The sequence below is a fragment of the Aotus nancymaae genome, unplaced genomic scaffold (assembly GCF_030222135.1).
Source record: "Aotus nancymaae isolate 86718 unplaced genomic scaffold, 86718_ANA_hifiasm-v0.15.2.pri h1tg000040l, whole genome shotgun sequence".
NCBI classification, from domain to species: domain Eukaryota; kingdom Metazoa; phylum Chordata; class Mammalia; order Primates; family Aotidae; genus Aotus; species Aotus nancymaae.
In genome coordinates, this window is record NW_026988454.1 from 54,876,214 (window position 1) to 54,890,373 (window position 14,160).

Genomic DNA, 14,160 nt, shown 5'->3' on the forward strand with positions numbered 1-14,160 from the left:
CAGGAAAAATCCCAGAACCTAGCAACTTTGTGGAGACTGGGATTGGTTACTGCCCTCTCCACTGCCTGCCCTACCCCTACCAGGACCCCTTTTTCAAAGTATTGTTGGTTTACAATGGATTAGAGAAATATTTAATTCTGCTGGGTAATCTATATGAATTTAACTTCTAAAGCATTCTTCCCTGAAACAATTATGTTGACAGGCATATGAAGAAATTTAGTTTCTTTTCCTATGCATGTTCCTCCTGAACATTCCCAGCTAATTGGCTGCAGGTGAATCTCCTGCACAGATAAGAGCCATAAATACCATATTTCTATTGTGATATGAGTATGATACACAATTCCTGTTGAAACATATTATATGTCAATATCATATTATTTTTTATGTTTTTTTACAGTTTATTGGTTTTATTGATATATATAATAATATACATATTTATGAGATATATGTGATATTTTGATACATGCATACTGCTTTTATTCACTAGAGGATTCAGGCAAAATGTACAGCAATTTCTGTTGCCTGGACTAATTCCAGTGTCAGCTATAATTATCAAACTAGAATTTTTTTCAGTGGACATTCTGAAAACTAATGCAATGGCAACTAATGCAATGTAAAATAGGCATGCTTAAAATTGGTGGATGTTGGAGTGTGAGAGTTTTTTCATGCAATTCAATTAAAAAATGATTCAGTTTTATCAGTAGGATCACTCAGTTTGTACTGTCCCTTCTTGGACTTGATTGATCATGGAAGATATACATTGATCAAAGTATTTATCTCTACTTTTCCATATTAATGGGTAAGACTACACTAATACCTTATAAAACATTAGAAGTTCTCATACTAATAGTCTCAGTATCCCTTTATACTCTTAAAAATTATTAAGAACTCTGAAAAGCTTTTAAGTGAAGAGACAGGTAGAGAGATATCTGTCATTATTTGCCATATTTGAAATTGAGATTGATAATATTTAAAAACTATCAATTCACTTAAGAATAAAATAATAATATTTATAATATAATATTAATATTTAAGTTCACTTAAAAAAATAAACTCAAAAAACTTTTGTGTTATAACAAAAATTGTTTTAACTCATAGAACTCTTGAAGTGGTCTCATTTTTCCAGAAAAAAATGGGAAATCTGGTGCTTTTCAAAGAAAATAAAAGATATCAACCACAGATCAGTTTCTCATAAAATACTGATTTGGATATTAATCTTCATATGTATGCCATATATTTAATTAATCACTTAGTTCCATCAACATTTTTTATTAAAATAATGTCCTTTCTTATCTCATTTCATAACTACTATCCTAATAGAGTCCCTTGATATTTGACCCATTCCCATTTCCCCAGAGAACCAAAACATGGAATTGACTTCCTTCATCTTACTGAAGTGTCACTCTCACTATACCCTGCCCTAGTCGAACTGAGATCCATGAATATCTGTTTCCCAGAGTAAAAGTTCTTGCATTTCTCATGTCTATCTTAGAATGCCTCTCCTTCACGTACCACTGCTGTTAAACCAGGAACCCTTCCTTTAGTTACATCTACCAACTTCTACTCACCTGTGAAGCATTTCCTATTTAGTCAGTTACTAGTAGTTTATCTCTCCCCTGCAAGAACATATAATTAGTGGCACAGTATCTAAATTTTGTTGTTGCAATTATTGGGCATTAGATCCGTTGCCTGAGGAAAGGTGCCATAATTCATACATTTCTGTATACCCTGCACTATCTGCCTAGTCTATCACTCCTCAAGCACTTACTGACTCTGAGTTTACTCTCATTATACCTTTCTTTTGTTTGCTATTTCAGTCATATCATTCAAATGTTCTATTATGCTACTTCAATGAAATATTCACCAGTCAATACAATGCCTTAGTATGATTTGGGTGGCTGAACAAAATTCTAATGCAGGCCTTAAAGTGCTCTACTTTTAAATAAGATTTGCATTATTTGGATTGTGTATGGCTATGTGTTACCAACATACATTACTAAAACTTCTACCCTAATTTACCGAGTAAGCAAAATAATGTTTAATAAGGGAAATGATTTGAGGAAGAAAGAAATGGGAATATGTGATAGTGAAATCTTACTGTATAGACCTGGATTTATGTCAGACTTAAGAATAAGGAAAAAATGAGATAAACACTAAATGCAGAATATCTCTGTGGTGAAGGAAGATAAGAATGAACACGAGGAAGCAAGAGAAAAAAAGATTTAAAACATTATAAACAATCACCCCTTCTTCAGTCACTGTGATGTATTTGCTTTGAGCTGTAAAACTTAATGAGCATTTTCCCACCTCAAAGTAGTTTCTGAACAGTACCTTTAAAATACAAAGTTAAATAGTCCAAGTAGGATAAACCAGATGGTCTGGGTGGTTTGAGCCCTGAGCCTGTACCATGCTAGATAACTGTTGCTATTTAGTACCTAGCCTGGCAATGACACAGCCTCAAAATGTCCAAGTGTTTTAAGAGTTTTCTCTGGGCATCAGTGTGTGCGTGCCCACAGCCTCACTTTTTTGATATGTGTTAGCATATAAATGTTGGACCCTTAAAAACAGGTGTTCTTTCTCTTCCTCTTCAGCCACCAATTCAAACCAACCCTACTAGTGTTTAAGGTAGGAAAAATCATTCATGTTCTTTTGTTTGTTTTTTTTTTAAATAAGTATTCACTTTGCTCTTTAGGAAACCAGGACAATTTGTTGCCATGATGAAATTGTGTTGTTCTTCTCTTTACTGAAGACAGAAACAGATGCCATTCCAATCCATGTGGAATTTTAATGTAGCGTTATTCAGAGCCATAACAACATTTGGGTCACTTAAGTATAGTACCTGTCCAAGACTTGCCTTCAATAATAATCAGTTACATCCATTATTTCAAATAGCTTTCAATGCTGTGAATTTGGAAAAGAGAAAAGGAAACTCCTTCATAAAATGATCTTAAAGAATGCCATATTCTATTAGCTTAAATTCTGTTTGTGGTCTATAACGTGATTATGGGTTTATGAAGTACGTAATTAGAGAGGTGATAGTATAAAGAGACCCTTGGTACAGCAATGTTAGGTGGCTTTTACAAAAATTTTAATTGAGTACTGCTCTTGCCACTACATTTAACTACCCTGCTTCCAGTGAAAGAAAAAGCAGAAAAAAAAATGCCTGATACTGGTTGCTATAGCAGCTAGTGCAAAGAGTGAGTCTAAATTCTGTGTCAAGGTAATGAATTTAGCATCTTAGGAAAAGAAATAGATTTCCTGTCACACACTGTAGATCTACCACAGGAAATGAATGCATTGCAGACGTTTTAGGATGTTTAAACGCCATTTAAGATGCACAAAAGTGGTAGAGAGGGTGCATCAGATAACCTCACAGGGCTCAACCCTTCCCCACCAGTGTGTTTTCATCTATGCCTGTGATAGGAAAGGGAGGAAGGAGCCTTCAGTATGAGTCTAGCAGTTTGTACTCAGCAGGTCCCACTGTGATCATGGCATGGTCACAATTTTTCCTCTCAGCCTCATGGTTGCTCTGGATGTTGAAAGCCTGTTTCTCAGGGATGCTCTTTGAGAGGTCGTTTCACTCCTTCCTTAACCCTTGATGATTCCCTAGTTCTCAGCCCTGCCTATTTAATTGGTCATCCTCCAGTGGGGCTTCCTGAGCCTACTCCTAGGCTCTCCCTCCTCCCTCACAAAAATAGTTTATGTTGTACTATTTTTGTCATTGATCTGCTTAGTTAGTAGTTGAATAAGCTACATACATGAATATAAGTATGTATGACTACAAATGCTGTCTCTTACTGAACTAAAGAATAGACATAATATGTAGTTTAGAAGTGCCCAAGAGTCATAAATAATCCTCTTGAAGTAATGTTCACTCTCATAGTACAATGACAACTACCTCACAGGGCTTACACATGGCTTGCATAAGTCACTTGATAGTGGTATAGCAATGATTTAATACAGGTGCTGCAACAGACCTGTATCTCATAAATTTAAGATTTAAAATGTTAATTTTTTTACTAGTGGCTCTGCCTAATGTGGGCAAAGCAACCCCATTATCTTGTTGTTCTGCCATCTGGAACACTTGACCTCTAAGGTTAACCTGGGAGAGAAAAAGAGAAGGGTGAAGAGCCAGCCTTGGAAATGGCATTTATTACTTCTGAACCATTCTCTGACCAGAAACTGATCATAAGGCAAAAAGACTGCAAGGAAGTATGGAAAACGTGGGTGAACGGTTTCTACAACCATAATTTTCTGACTGAGACTTGGATGGACAATGTTTTCTGCTTTGAAAATTGGAGTAACAGTTGTTATTGATTGAGAAACACAAACCAAACTTGAGTAAGATATAGTAGCTCCAAAATCTTTATAGAAATAAATGACCTTTACTGATGGCTGCACTTAGCCTTTATAGATATTCAACGTTATTCTTTCTCTGTGATCTTTTTATGCCTTAACCTGTTTTCTCTGAAACATAGGGCATGGAAAATAATCTCTAGAGTTTACTAGATAAATATTCTGAGAATATATTCTAAAATATATTTCTGTACAAAAACAAGAAATGTTAGTAATGAAAATAGTAGTCTTTCACTGTACTTTCAGACAAAATCAAAAGTTCTTGTATTCCTAGGAGCTTCTTTTCTACCTTTCAAGTATCTTTAGTCTTAGTCTTCAAAGAGTTTCACGTAAAAGTGCTATTATCAAAAAATATCTTATCACTTAATTCCAATAACAGCATCCTGATGTCAGCAAAATCATAATGAAGTGCCTTCTCACCATCGTTATTTCTATTATCGCTGAGGACAGCTAGTAGAGTCAGAATAAAATAGAGTATCAAACCAAATACTGTGCTAATTATTTACATTTGTTTATTAAACACTAAGTAGAGACTAATACAAGGCAGGAAGCATGAGTGGTCTTGGTCCACTTAGATGGAAAGCACAGAAACAGAATTCCCAAGTATAAACTTGGCCCTTTTGGAAGCACAACTTGCCTATTGCTTCAGAAATTAATGGACTGCAGATGTTACTATATTTTAACAGCATATTGTACCCAGACCAGAGACTATGTATGGTCCCAGCAGAACAGATGTTTTGTACAGACAACGGAAATTTCAATCAAATAAGCTATAATTGCAAAAGTAATTAAAGTTCGTTATTTACAGTAAGTACACTCAGAAAATTTCAATAGCTAAGGAAAATCAACTTTCTTCTTTTACCATCACAGCAGACAAAATTAAAAATACAAGAATTTGATCACTAGAACAAGACGAAGGTTCTCTTCTAGTTCAGAGATAAGTAAATATTTGCAAAGAAGTCATGAAAGTTAAATAAAATATTCAGGAATGCTTTTTATAATAAATATTTCAGTCGACAAAACTATGGGCACAGAAAATCACCAAACACATTTGATGGCAGATTTAGACATATAATAAACTGCAAAATCATTATATAATTTCAAAATTGTACCATAGGGAATATTACATAAGAGGTTAAAAATATGGGAGATGTTGCCAGTTTCCTCCAAGCTTAATATCTGGTCTTTTAAAATAGCTCTGAGAAGTGTCTGGGGATTTTTCTGTCCCCAAAAGTTCAATGAAATGTCACCAAATACCTGTTTTATCAGAGTATTACAATAGTTACCAGTTTTTATCCACTTCCTCTGTACCTAGAGCTGTGCTGAAACTTTACAACAATCCAGTGAGATAGGGCCTGTCATTTGCCAAATTTTTTAGATGAAAATGAAATTTAGATACATTAAGTAACTGTGAAACATCACACATAAGTGGAAAAGTTGTGATGACGAATGAGGCAGTTAAATTCCAGACAACGTACTCTTAAATACTTTATTATATTGGCTTAGACAGTCAAGATTCTTATTTGTTTATAAGCAATCCATTTCCCACGGCTGTTTGAAGTAGGAACAACATTTTTTTAAAATCACAGTTTATTTATGAATATTTTAAAACCTTCCTTGAACCGTTTTACATTCCCTGACTGTCAGGACGTGTTATGTAAAGTGTCCCTTTTGATAGCACTAATTTTTCAACTTTCAAGATTCAGACAGAGCCCCTTTATGGCACGTGTTCTGTATCTGATGAATGAGGATGCTGCTCACACCTTTCATAAATTTAAAATGTCTGTAGGTCTCATTTGTTCTTACATTTCCTTCCTATTTTTTAAATTAAGCCCTGTTTTCTTTCCATTTATACTAGCATGGAACCCTTTGAGTGCTTTATCAAACTGTTGTTATTCTTCAAATTATTCTCTGTGATTTTACATTCCTTTATCCCTTAACACATGGCAAATCAGAATTATAAATATCTTTAACTTTGAATAAGGCCAAGCTAATGTTTTCACTTTTATTTCTTGCCAGTATTCGTTTGAATCACAGTAATACACTATGTTTGAAAATTCAAGAAATAGGCATTTACATCTTCCTAGAAACCTTCCCTGAACCTGTAATTTGTAATACATTTATTTCCATTATTGTTTGCATTTTTAATTGTCGTATTTGCCAACATAAGAGTTTTAAAATTTCAAGTGCTATGGTCCTAATTTTTTTTAAATGCATTAATAGCAATAGTTTTTATAATGGAAATGTTTGCCTTTGATGGTATTGATTCTTCATTTGGATGAAGAATGAATTTAGATGAAGCTGCAAGTGGTAGCTTAGTACATACTGAAATTGGAGTATCTGCTTTCAATTACATTTTGCTCAAAATAATTTCCCCACATTGGAGGAAATTTGCAAATATAACAAGAGAAAAGAGAGTGCAATTTAAGACAACAAGCCTGAAAAAATGACTTCTAAAACCATTCATATTTGAAAGTCTGATTAATCCATTGCTTCCTGAATGATTGCTCTTGGAACACTGATCCCATAACATTAACCCAAATGAGTCTATTATTTGGAAAAGCAGTAATTAAACAAATGAAACAAGTTCCTATACTCCAGATATCAGTTCTTAATTTATACTAAAGATCATTATAAATTTTCAAGAGGAAAACATAATAGGAACTATTTCCCACATTCCTTTGGCCCTACGACACTGATATTCGTGGAATTGTTCTCAGTTCTAATGTTCTGTAAAATACACACTGGGACTTTGGGAGGTCAAGGCATGAGGATCACTTGAAGTCAAGAGTTCAAGGCCAGCCTGGCCAAATGGTGAAACCCCGTCCTGACTAAAAATACGAAAAAAAAAAAAAAAGTCAGGTGTACTGCCACATGTCTGTAATCCCAACTACTCAGGAGGCTGAGACAGGAGAATGGCTTGAACCCAGGAAACTCTCTTGAACACAGAGTTTTCAGTGAGCCAAGATCACTTGCCACTGCACTCCAGCCTTGGCAGCAGGACAAGACTCTATATCAGAAAATACATACACGCACAGAATACACACACACACACACACACACACACACACTCTTACCTGGGAAATTCAGAGGCAAATTGTATGTTCCATAAACTATAATTATAAACTACAATGATTCCTACTTGTAAAAAGTCTACCAGTAAACATTTGGTGTATCGTTATTACATAAGGATTAATGCTAATTGGAAGGACACTGAAGATAGCACAGAAAGAGATGTTGCTGGAGAGAGATGAAGATAGGATGACAAAGCACACATACTATTTATTATCTATATAACCTCAGTATAAGGTAGTTGATGTTAATAAATTTTTTCCTGTTTTCAGATTTCTATTTCATTATAAATATGTGAAATCAAGACCTTTGTTTAAACAAAATTTAACTACTTCTATTTTACTATTTTATGCTAATGCTGACATACATAGTATATAAAAGATTTTTCTTTCTATTAAAAGTATTTGAGTTGTTAAATCATAGTACCTAGTAGTATCTGTAACACAAAACAAAAAAAAAAATAGTAGCTTCCTTTCTAAAAATTAAAAACATGAACAAGTGTTCATCTGCTGGTCAGAATATGAAAAAACTCAAGAAAGATGAATTATTAAAGATTGCTGCTTTCTTTAGATTGTTAATTTCTTAAAATGCTAGCACCTAGATTGTTAATTTCTTAAACGCTAGCACTACTAGCATGCTTTCTTTTATAATAATAGTACAAGTTCTGCAAGGTAAAATGCCTTTTCCTCTATGGTGAAGTCATAGCTTCAACGAATATTCTAAATTTCTTCGATTTGATATGCCTTCTTTAAAAATATGTTTGGCCAAAAGGAGAAAGTTCTATCCAGTCTTAAGGTGAGATCTGAGTGATTTTTTGAGCAATGCCAGTGAGTGACACTAAATTTGACAGCATTATCTATCCCTTAACTGTTGTAAATAGCATCATTCCTTTGGGTCCTGAAGAAGATTCTTTCTTGAAGCATGTCCTATTAGAAATGTGAATACGTGATGGTAGAAGTAATGTCAAATGACAGAAGCCAACTAAGAACAAGACTCTTTACTTAAACGGATGAGAGAGGACAGGAGAGACAGGAGAGATGATAAAGAATTGAGAAGTACTGAAAACTTCATCTTAGAAAGCGCCATCCCTGAGGATGCAGGAATTTTTCACTTACAGAACAATTAATGGCAAATGAGATTGCAGAAGACACTAGAGAGGCAGATGATGGGAAACAAAGAGGCTTGGGAAGTCAAGATGGTTTACATGGAAAGTAAAAGGATGCAATACCATGGACAGTCATGAAAATGAATTTTACTTAAATTTCTGAAAATGTAAATTGGAACACAAAATGGAAGACAGTGATAGTTAATCACTGACTCAATCCTATAATAAAAACAAAATATAATCATCCAAATAAGGTAACGCAGGGAGTAGCATAAAGAGCTTCAACCAAGAAGAGTTTTCATTATATCAACATTCTTGTTATCTCACCTCATGCAAGTAGGAGCCAATCCATTCCCATTCCCATTCCTAGCTTCATTTCCATCCCTAAGTATCAGGGTTTCAGGTAGAAAATGGCATCCACTTGTTGACAGGGAAAAGCTAGGAATCATGAAGAGCCAGCAAGCTTTCTGTGGGCTAGCACATGGAATAATGCTCCCCAGGACCGCAGACACTGCTTAGCTCACTCTCCATCCCACCTCCAGGCTCTTCTTCTTCTGTGACTCAAGGAACAGGTTGACCTCAGAAATATCCAGAGGAACCTTCAGAGGAAATAATACTACACCAACTCAATTTAGAACAAAGCTGTAAATCCTTATGGCCTTTATAATCCACATTTCAGGGCAGTACCTGGTACATAGTAAGATATTTAAAAATGCTTGTTGAACTGATATTAATTTAACTTAGTAATATACTTCCTGGTCTTCCTCCTTTTAGCTTCCTAGCTTTATCTATCGTCTCTCTCCCACATGAAGTTTTATTCCAGATATCCTAAATTATGTAAGCTTTCTCCAATTTAGTCCTGCTTGCCTTGTTTTATATCTTCTTTAAACATTGTATTCAGCTGGAATATTCCTTCTCTTTTATGCCTGGCCAACTCTTACTTTTCCCTAGTGACATATCTGGGGTATTATCTCTCCTGAGATGTCTCTCCTAACTGACAGTTTGATTTAAATGTTCTTCTCTCTTCCCATCAGACTCTATAAACACCTCTTTCACTGCCTTCTTCTCACTAAGCTGTAATCATTTGGTTCACTTATTTATGTGCTCCATTATGTTTGATCCTCCCCTATGTAGAGACATGGTCACATGGGCATAAGGTTTGCATTTCAGAAAGGAAGAGAGAAGAGAAAGGGGGAATAGCAAAGGAATTTTGCCCATTAAGGTTGTTCTTTTCAAAATATTTTCTAGAATACTTGTTCAATGACTCCCAGTTATTTTTATTATCTCAAGCCAAGTCACATGTTCAACAATAGCCACAAAAGAGGCTGGGGAAGTGAGCTTTTTGACTGGACACACTGCTGACCTTCAAGAAATCAGCATTCTATTAGTTCATTAACAATGGGATATGGATGTTGGATAGGCCACAAGCAACGTCTTCTACACAGTTGTAGCACTCTCCAGATTGATTACAATAACCTCTCCTCCTTTTAAATGCATGCTTCTATGGTCAGGTGAGTCACAATGCAGTTAGTTACTATTATACAAGTTCCAGAGTGCTTTTCAAGAGTAAAAACTAGTGGAAACGTTACACTCATTGACCAACATCTCCCCATCTTTCTCTCCTTCCTCCCTTCCCCAGTCTCTGGAACCCCATATATGTACAATTACAACATGTCAATTAAAAAAACTAATGGGAAAATTAGCTTCCAAATACGCAAGAGATGTAGTAGTTAAGTAGAAATAGAAAAGGTTTGTAGAAAAAAAGTACATCCCAGTATGCTTAATATTTCCATTGAGAGTGGCCGAGAAACAAGTAAAACAATTATCTCCCTAATAAATGAAAAAATAGAAAAGGAAGAAAAGAAGGAAGGAAGGAAGGAGGGAAGGAGGGAGGGAAGGAAGGAAGGAAGGAAGGGAGGAAGGAAGGAAGGAAGGAAAGAAAGACAAAACTGATTTATATGTGGAGAGTTACTAGTGATATATATAGTTTCTGTTTAAGTGACAGTATCTTCTACTTAACGGATGAGGAAACTAAGAATCAGACTGATAGAACCTGCTCAACAGCTCAATCACTTCTTTTTATGATATACATCTGAAACTTCCAAATTGCCATAACTCTAGATTTTCTCAATATACAAATGGTTTTAAAGTCTAAAATTTACTTTTTCTTGTTAATTTGGAAAATGTGTATATAGTGAAATAGGAAATAATAGAACAAACAGCACCCATTGGACTATTAATAGTCTACCATATTTGGTTCTTATATTTTCTTCTTTAAAGGAAATAAAATATTAAAATTAAATTCATCTTTCTCCAGTTACATTCTCCACCCTACCTCTCCATAGAAATTTATTAACCAAAATTCAATGTATGTATGTTTCAAAAAATAATCATACCATATACATATACTAATTCACATATTATATTTTGTATTATTTTTTATTTTACATAAAAGTTGTCATTGTTAAATTTTTTTTTTTTTTTTTTTTTTTTTTTGAGACGGAGTTTTGCTCTTGCTATCCAGGCTGGAGTGCAATGGCGCGATCTCAGCTCACCTCAACCTCCGCCTCCTGGGTTCAGGCAATTCTCCTGCCTCAGTCTCCTGAGTAGCTGAGATTATAGGCACGCGCCACCATGCCCAGCTAATTTTTTGTATTTTTAGTAGAGACGGGGTTTCACCATGTTGACCAGGATGGTCTCGATCTCTTGACCTCGTGACCCACCCGCCTCGGCCTCCCAAAGTGCTGGGATTACAGGCGTGACATTGTTAAATATTTTTGTGCAACTTAGATTTTTTTTTTTTGAAACACGATCTCACTCTGCTGCCCAGGCTGAAGTGTAGGGCACAATCACGGCTCATGGCAGCCTCAGCCTCCCAGGCTCAAGCCTCGGCTTCCTAAGTGGCTGGGACTCCAGGCACCCGGCTAACTTTTTTCATTGTTTGTGGAGACAAAATCTCGCTATGTTTCCCAGGGCTATTTTTTATTCAATATTTTTTTTTACCTAATCTATCCATCTTAATATACAGTTTGTTTATTCATTTTAATTGCAGTGGAATATTCAAATTTTATTTTCAATATTTCTTAAATAATGTTATTATTAAAAATGAACTTTTATATAATGACTTTTCTTCTGCTTCCTCATCTCCATCCCTTTCTAGCCTTTCATCTCAACATACACACACACACACACACACACACACAAACACACACACAAACACACACAGCTTTCATTTTAGGCCTCTTAAAGCTTAAATTCTGTTGGTGGATGCTCTAGAATCCAGTTTCCTGGTTCTTACAGTATATCATAGGCTAGGATAAGTGTCAACAAGAAACCCATGAACATTTTTCAATCTTTTTGGGTACATTAATTACATATAACTCATAAATGTTTTGCACTGAGTGTGAATATATAAAAATTTGAGGACTATATTTAGAATGTCATGTTTATTCTCTCAAAGAGATAATAGTTAAAATAGAACCTTAAGACAAAAACTAATAGATGGGGGTATATAAATCACTGACTTAACAGGGTGTTTCCACTGACGATGCTTTTCAGCTGCACAATTTGGAAAGAAAAATGAAAAGGAAAAGTGAGTGCATCAGTTCACTCAGAAAACTAAACTCTTTCATAAAGATTCATTGTTGGAATTGAGATTGTTTTGGATGGAAAAATGCTGCAACCTCCCAGTCTCTAGTTGCCATTTCTTCCATTTCTGGATGTAATTAGCTTTATATTCTTTTCCTTTATGCACACATACAGACACACACAATGTCAAACTATAAACCTGAATATTCAAAATAATTTAACTATATTTTTGTGACTAGGATTATATTTCCCCTACATATTGTGATAACTCTATTATAACTTCTACCTAATTTCACAACTTAATGTCAATCATTTTAAAATAACTAAATGCATGGAAAAGGAGAAGTTCCTTTTTCATGGAGGAGCTAATTTTCATCACCTTACCTCAAAAATATCATGATTTAGTTTATAGTTACCTATAGACTAATTATATATGTGGAGCTTTATATATCACAGGGATTTTGTGTTACACAATTTATCGGAACAAAACTGCACCGTGACAGCTATAAGATGACAAAATACAACAACAACAAAGAGCAGAAGTGACTCTCGTCCTCAGGGAGTTAACATTCTAATAGGTGAAATGACACAGGAATAAAAGTAGCTTTGACTGCAAATGTGTTTCAATAGGGAAGAAGAGGACATTTTACCTAGGAGAAAATAAATGCGCCTAGAAGCAAATGCAGAGTTCTATCAGCTATTCTCATAGCGAAGGAAAGCACCACGGGACCGGCCAGCCAGGAGACTGGGAATTCTAAAACCTTAGTCCCCATCCTGGCTCAGTCCTTACTGACTAGCATCACGCCTGACACAAAATGGGTGCCAATGAAAATGCATTGATTTACTGTCTAGCCTTGAGAACATCACAGTTTCTCAACATTTGTTTCTTCCCCACAAAGGGGAATAAGAGATCACTCACAGGGTTCTTGTGAAGATCAAATAAGGCAATATATGTGAAAGTGTACACAGTAAACTCTAAGGCACCAGAAATATATTGTATATTATTCTCAGAGGAGTTTAAAAATATGTCACAAAATCTTTAAAGTTGGTACATTATGATATGAAATGACTTCTCTATGAAAAACTGTTGGCCTGTGGTTGGGGATGGGGAAAAGAAAACATTTAGCCTGTTGTTATCCTCTTCCTTTGGTCTCAGCAACCCCCAACCCATCCATGTGCCCCTCCCTGAGTGGGCAATATGTAGTGGACCTTACAGACTTGTGACTTTCTTCCCAATTGGTGACTGGGACTTTTCCCAGAAGAATGTGAAAGACAGAATACCTCCATGTTCAAAAAACAACCCCAGACTGAAGCCAATCCATGTTTCCTCTATAAGGTTCCAGCACAATAACTTTAGGGAAGAAGAGAAGATGATTTAACAACTGAAGTTTTTTTCTTTGGTTTGGTTTGGTTTGGTTTTTGATTGATTGGTTGATTGGTTGGTTTTTTTTTTTTTTTTTTTTACATCAGATGGGTAATGTGCCAACGTGGTAACAAGGTTGGAGGCCAGCACATCTCACACATGAGCGCAAATACCCAATCATCACACACAAATTGCAAAAGGATCAACAACTGAGTTTTATAAGCCTGTGAGGTTTTCTGTTATTTTAAATCCCCATGACAGGCCAGAACCCTTTGCTAGGCATAATGGAAGAGATGAGTGTACATTATGTACAATTTCCATGTTCTGTGGTAGCCTAAGGAAAGATGCCCAGATCTGGAAATAAAACACAGCGCCATAATGACAGTGATCAAGAGGTAATAGGAACCTGCTCACACAGTTTAGACTCTGATTACACCCTCAGAGATAACATTCATAGTCCAAGAATAGGAACATTCTGAGCATATGGCATTGACCAAACCTTCTGTCCAAAACCTCAAAACAGGCATTGTGTGAATATAATATGTCAGCGTACCATATTTCATGTGCTAATCTTTTCATGAAGCTCTCATGCTATAGTATTTCAGTGATGGTGTAAAGAGAAGAAATGTGATTATAGCAAAGGAGGAGATGATGGGGATTATCCTCAGGAAAAAGA

General features: G+C 35.4%; 1 non-coding gene across 1 annotated transcript; it reads right to left on the reverse strand.

Annotated features, from left to right (window-relative positions):
- Nucleotides 1-13,585: 13,585 nt before the first annotated feature.
- LOC135268595 (small nucleolar RNA U13) lies at nt 13,586-13,687 on the reverse strand. The gene has a single exon (XR_010336899.1). It is a non-coding gene; the product is annotated as a small nucleolar RNA U13 (small nucleolar RNA).
- Between the last annotated feature and the right edge of the window lie 473 nt (nt 13,688-14,160).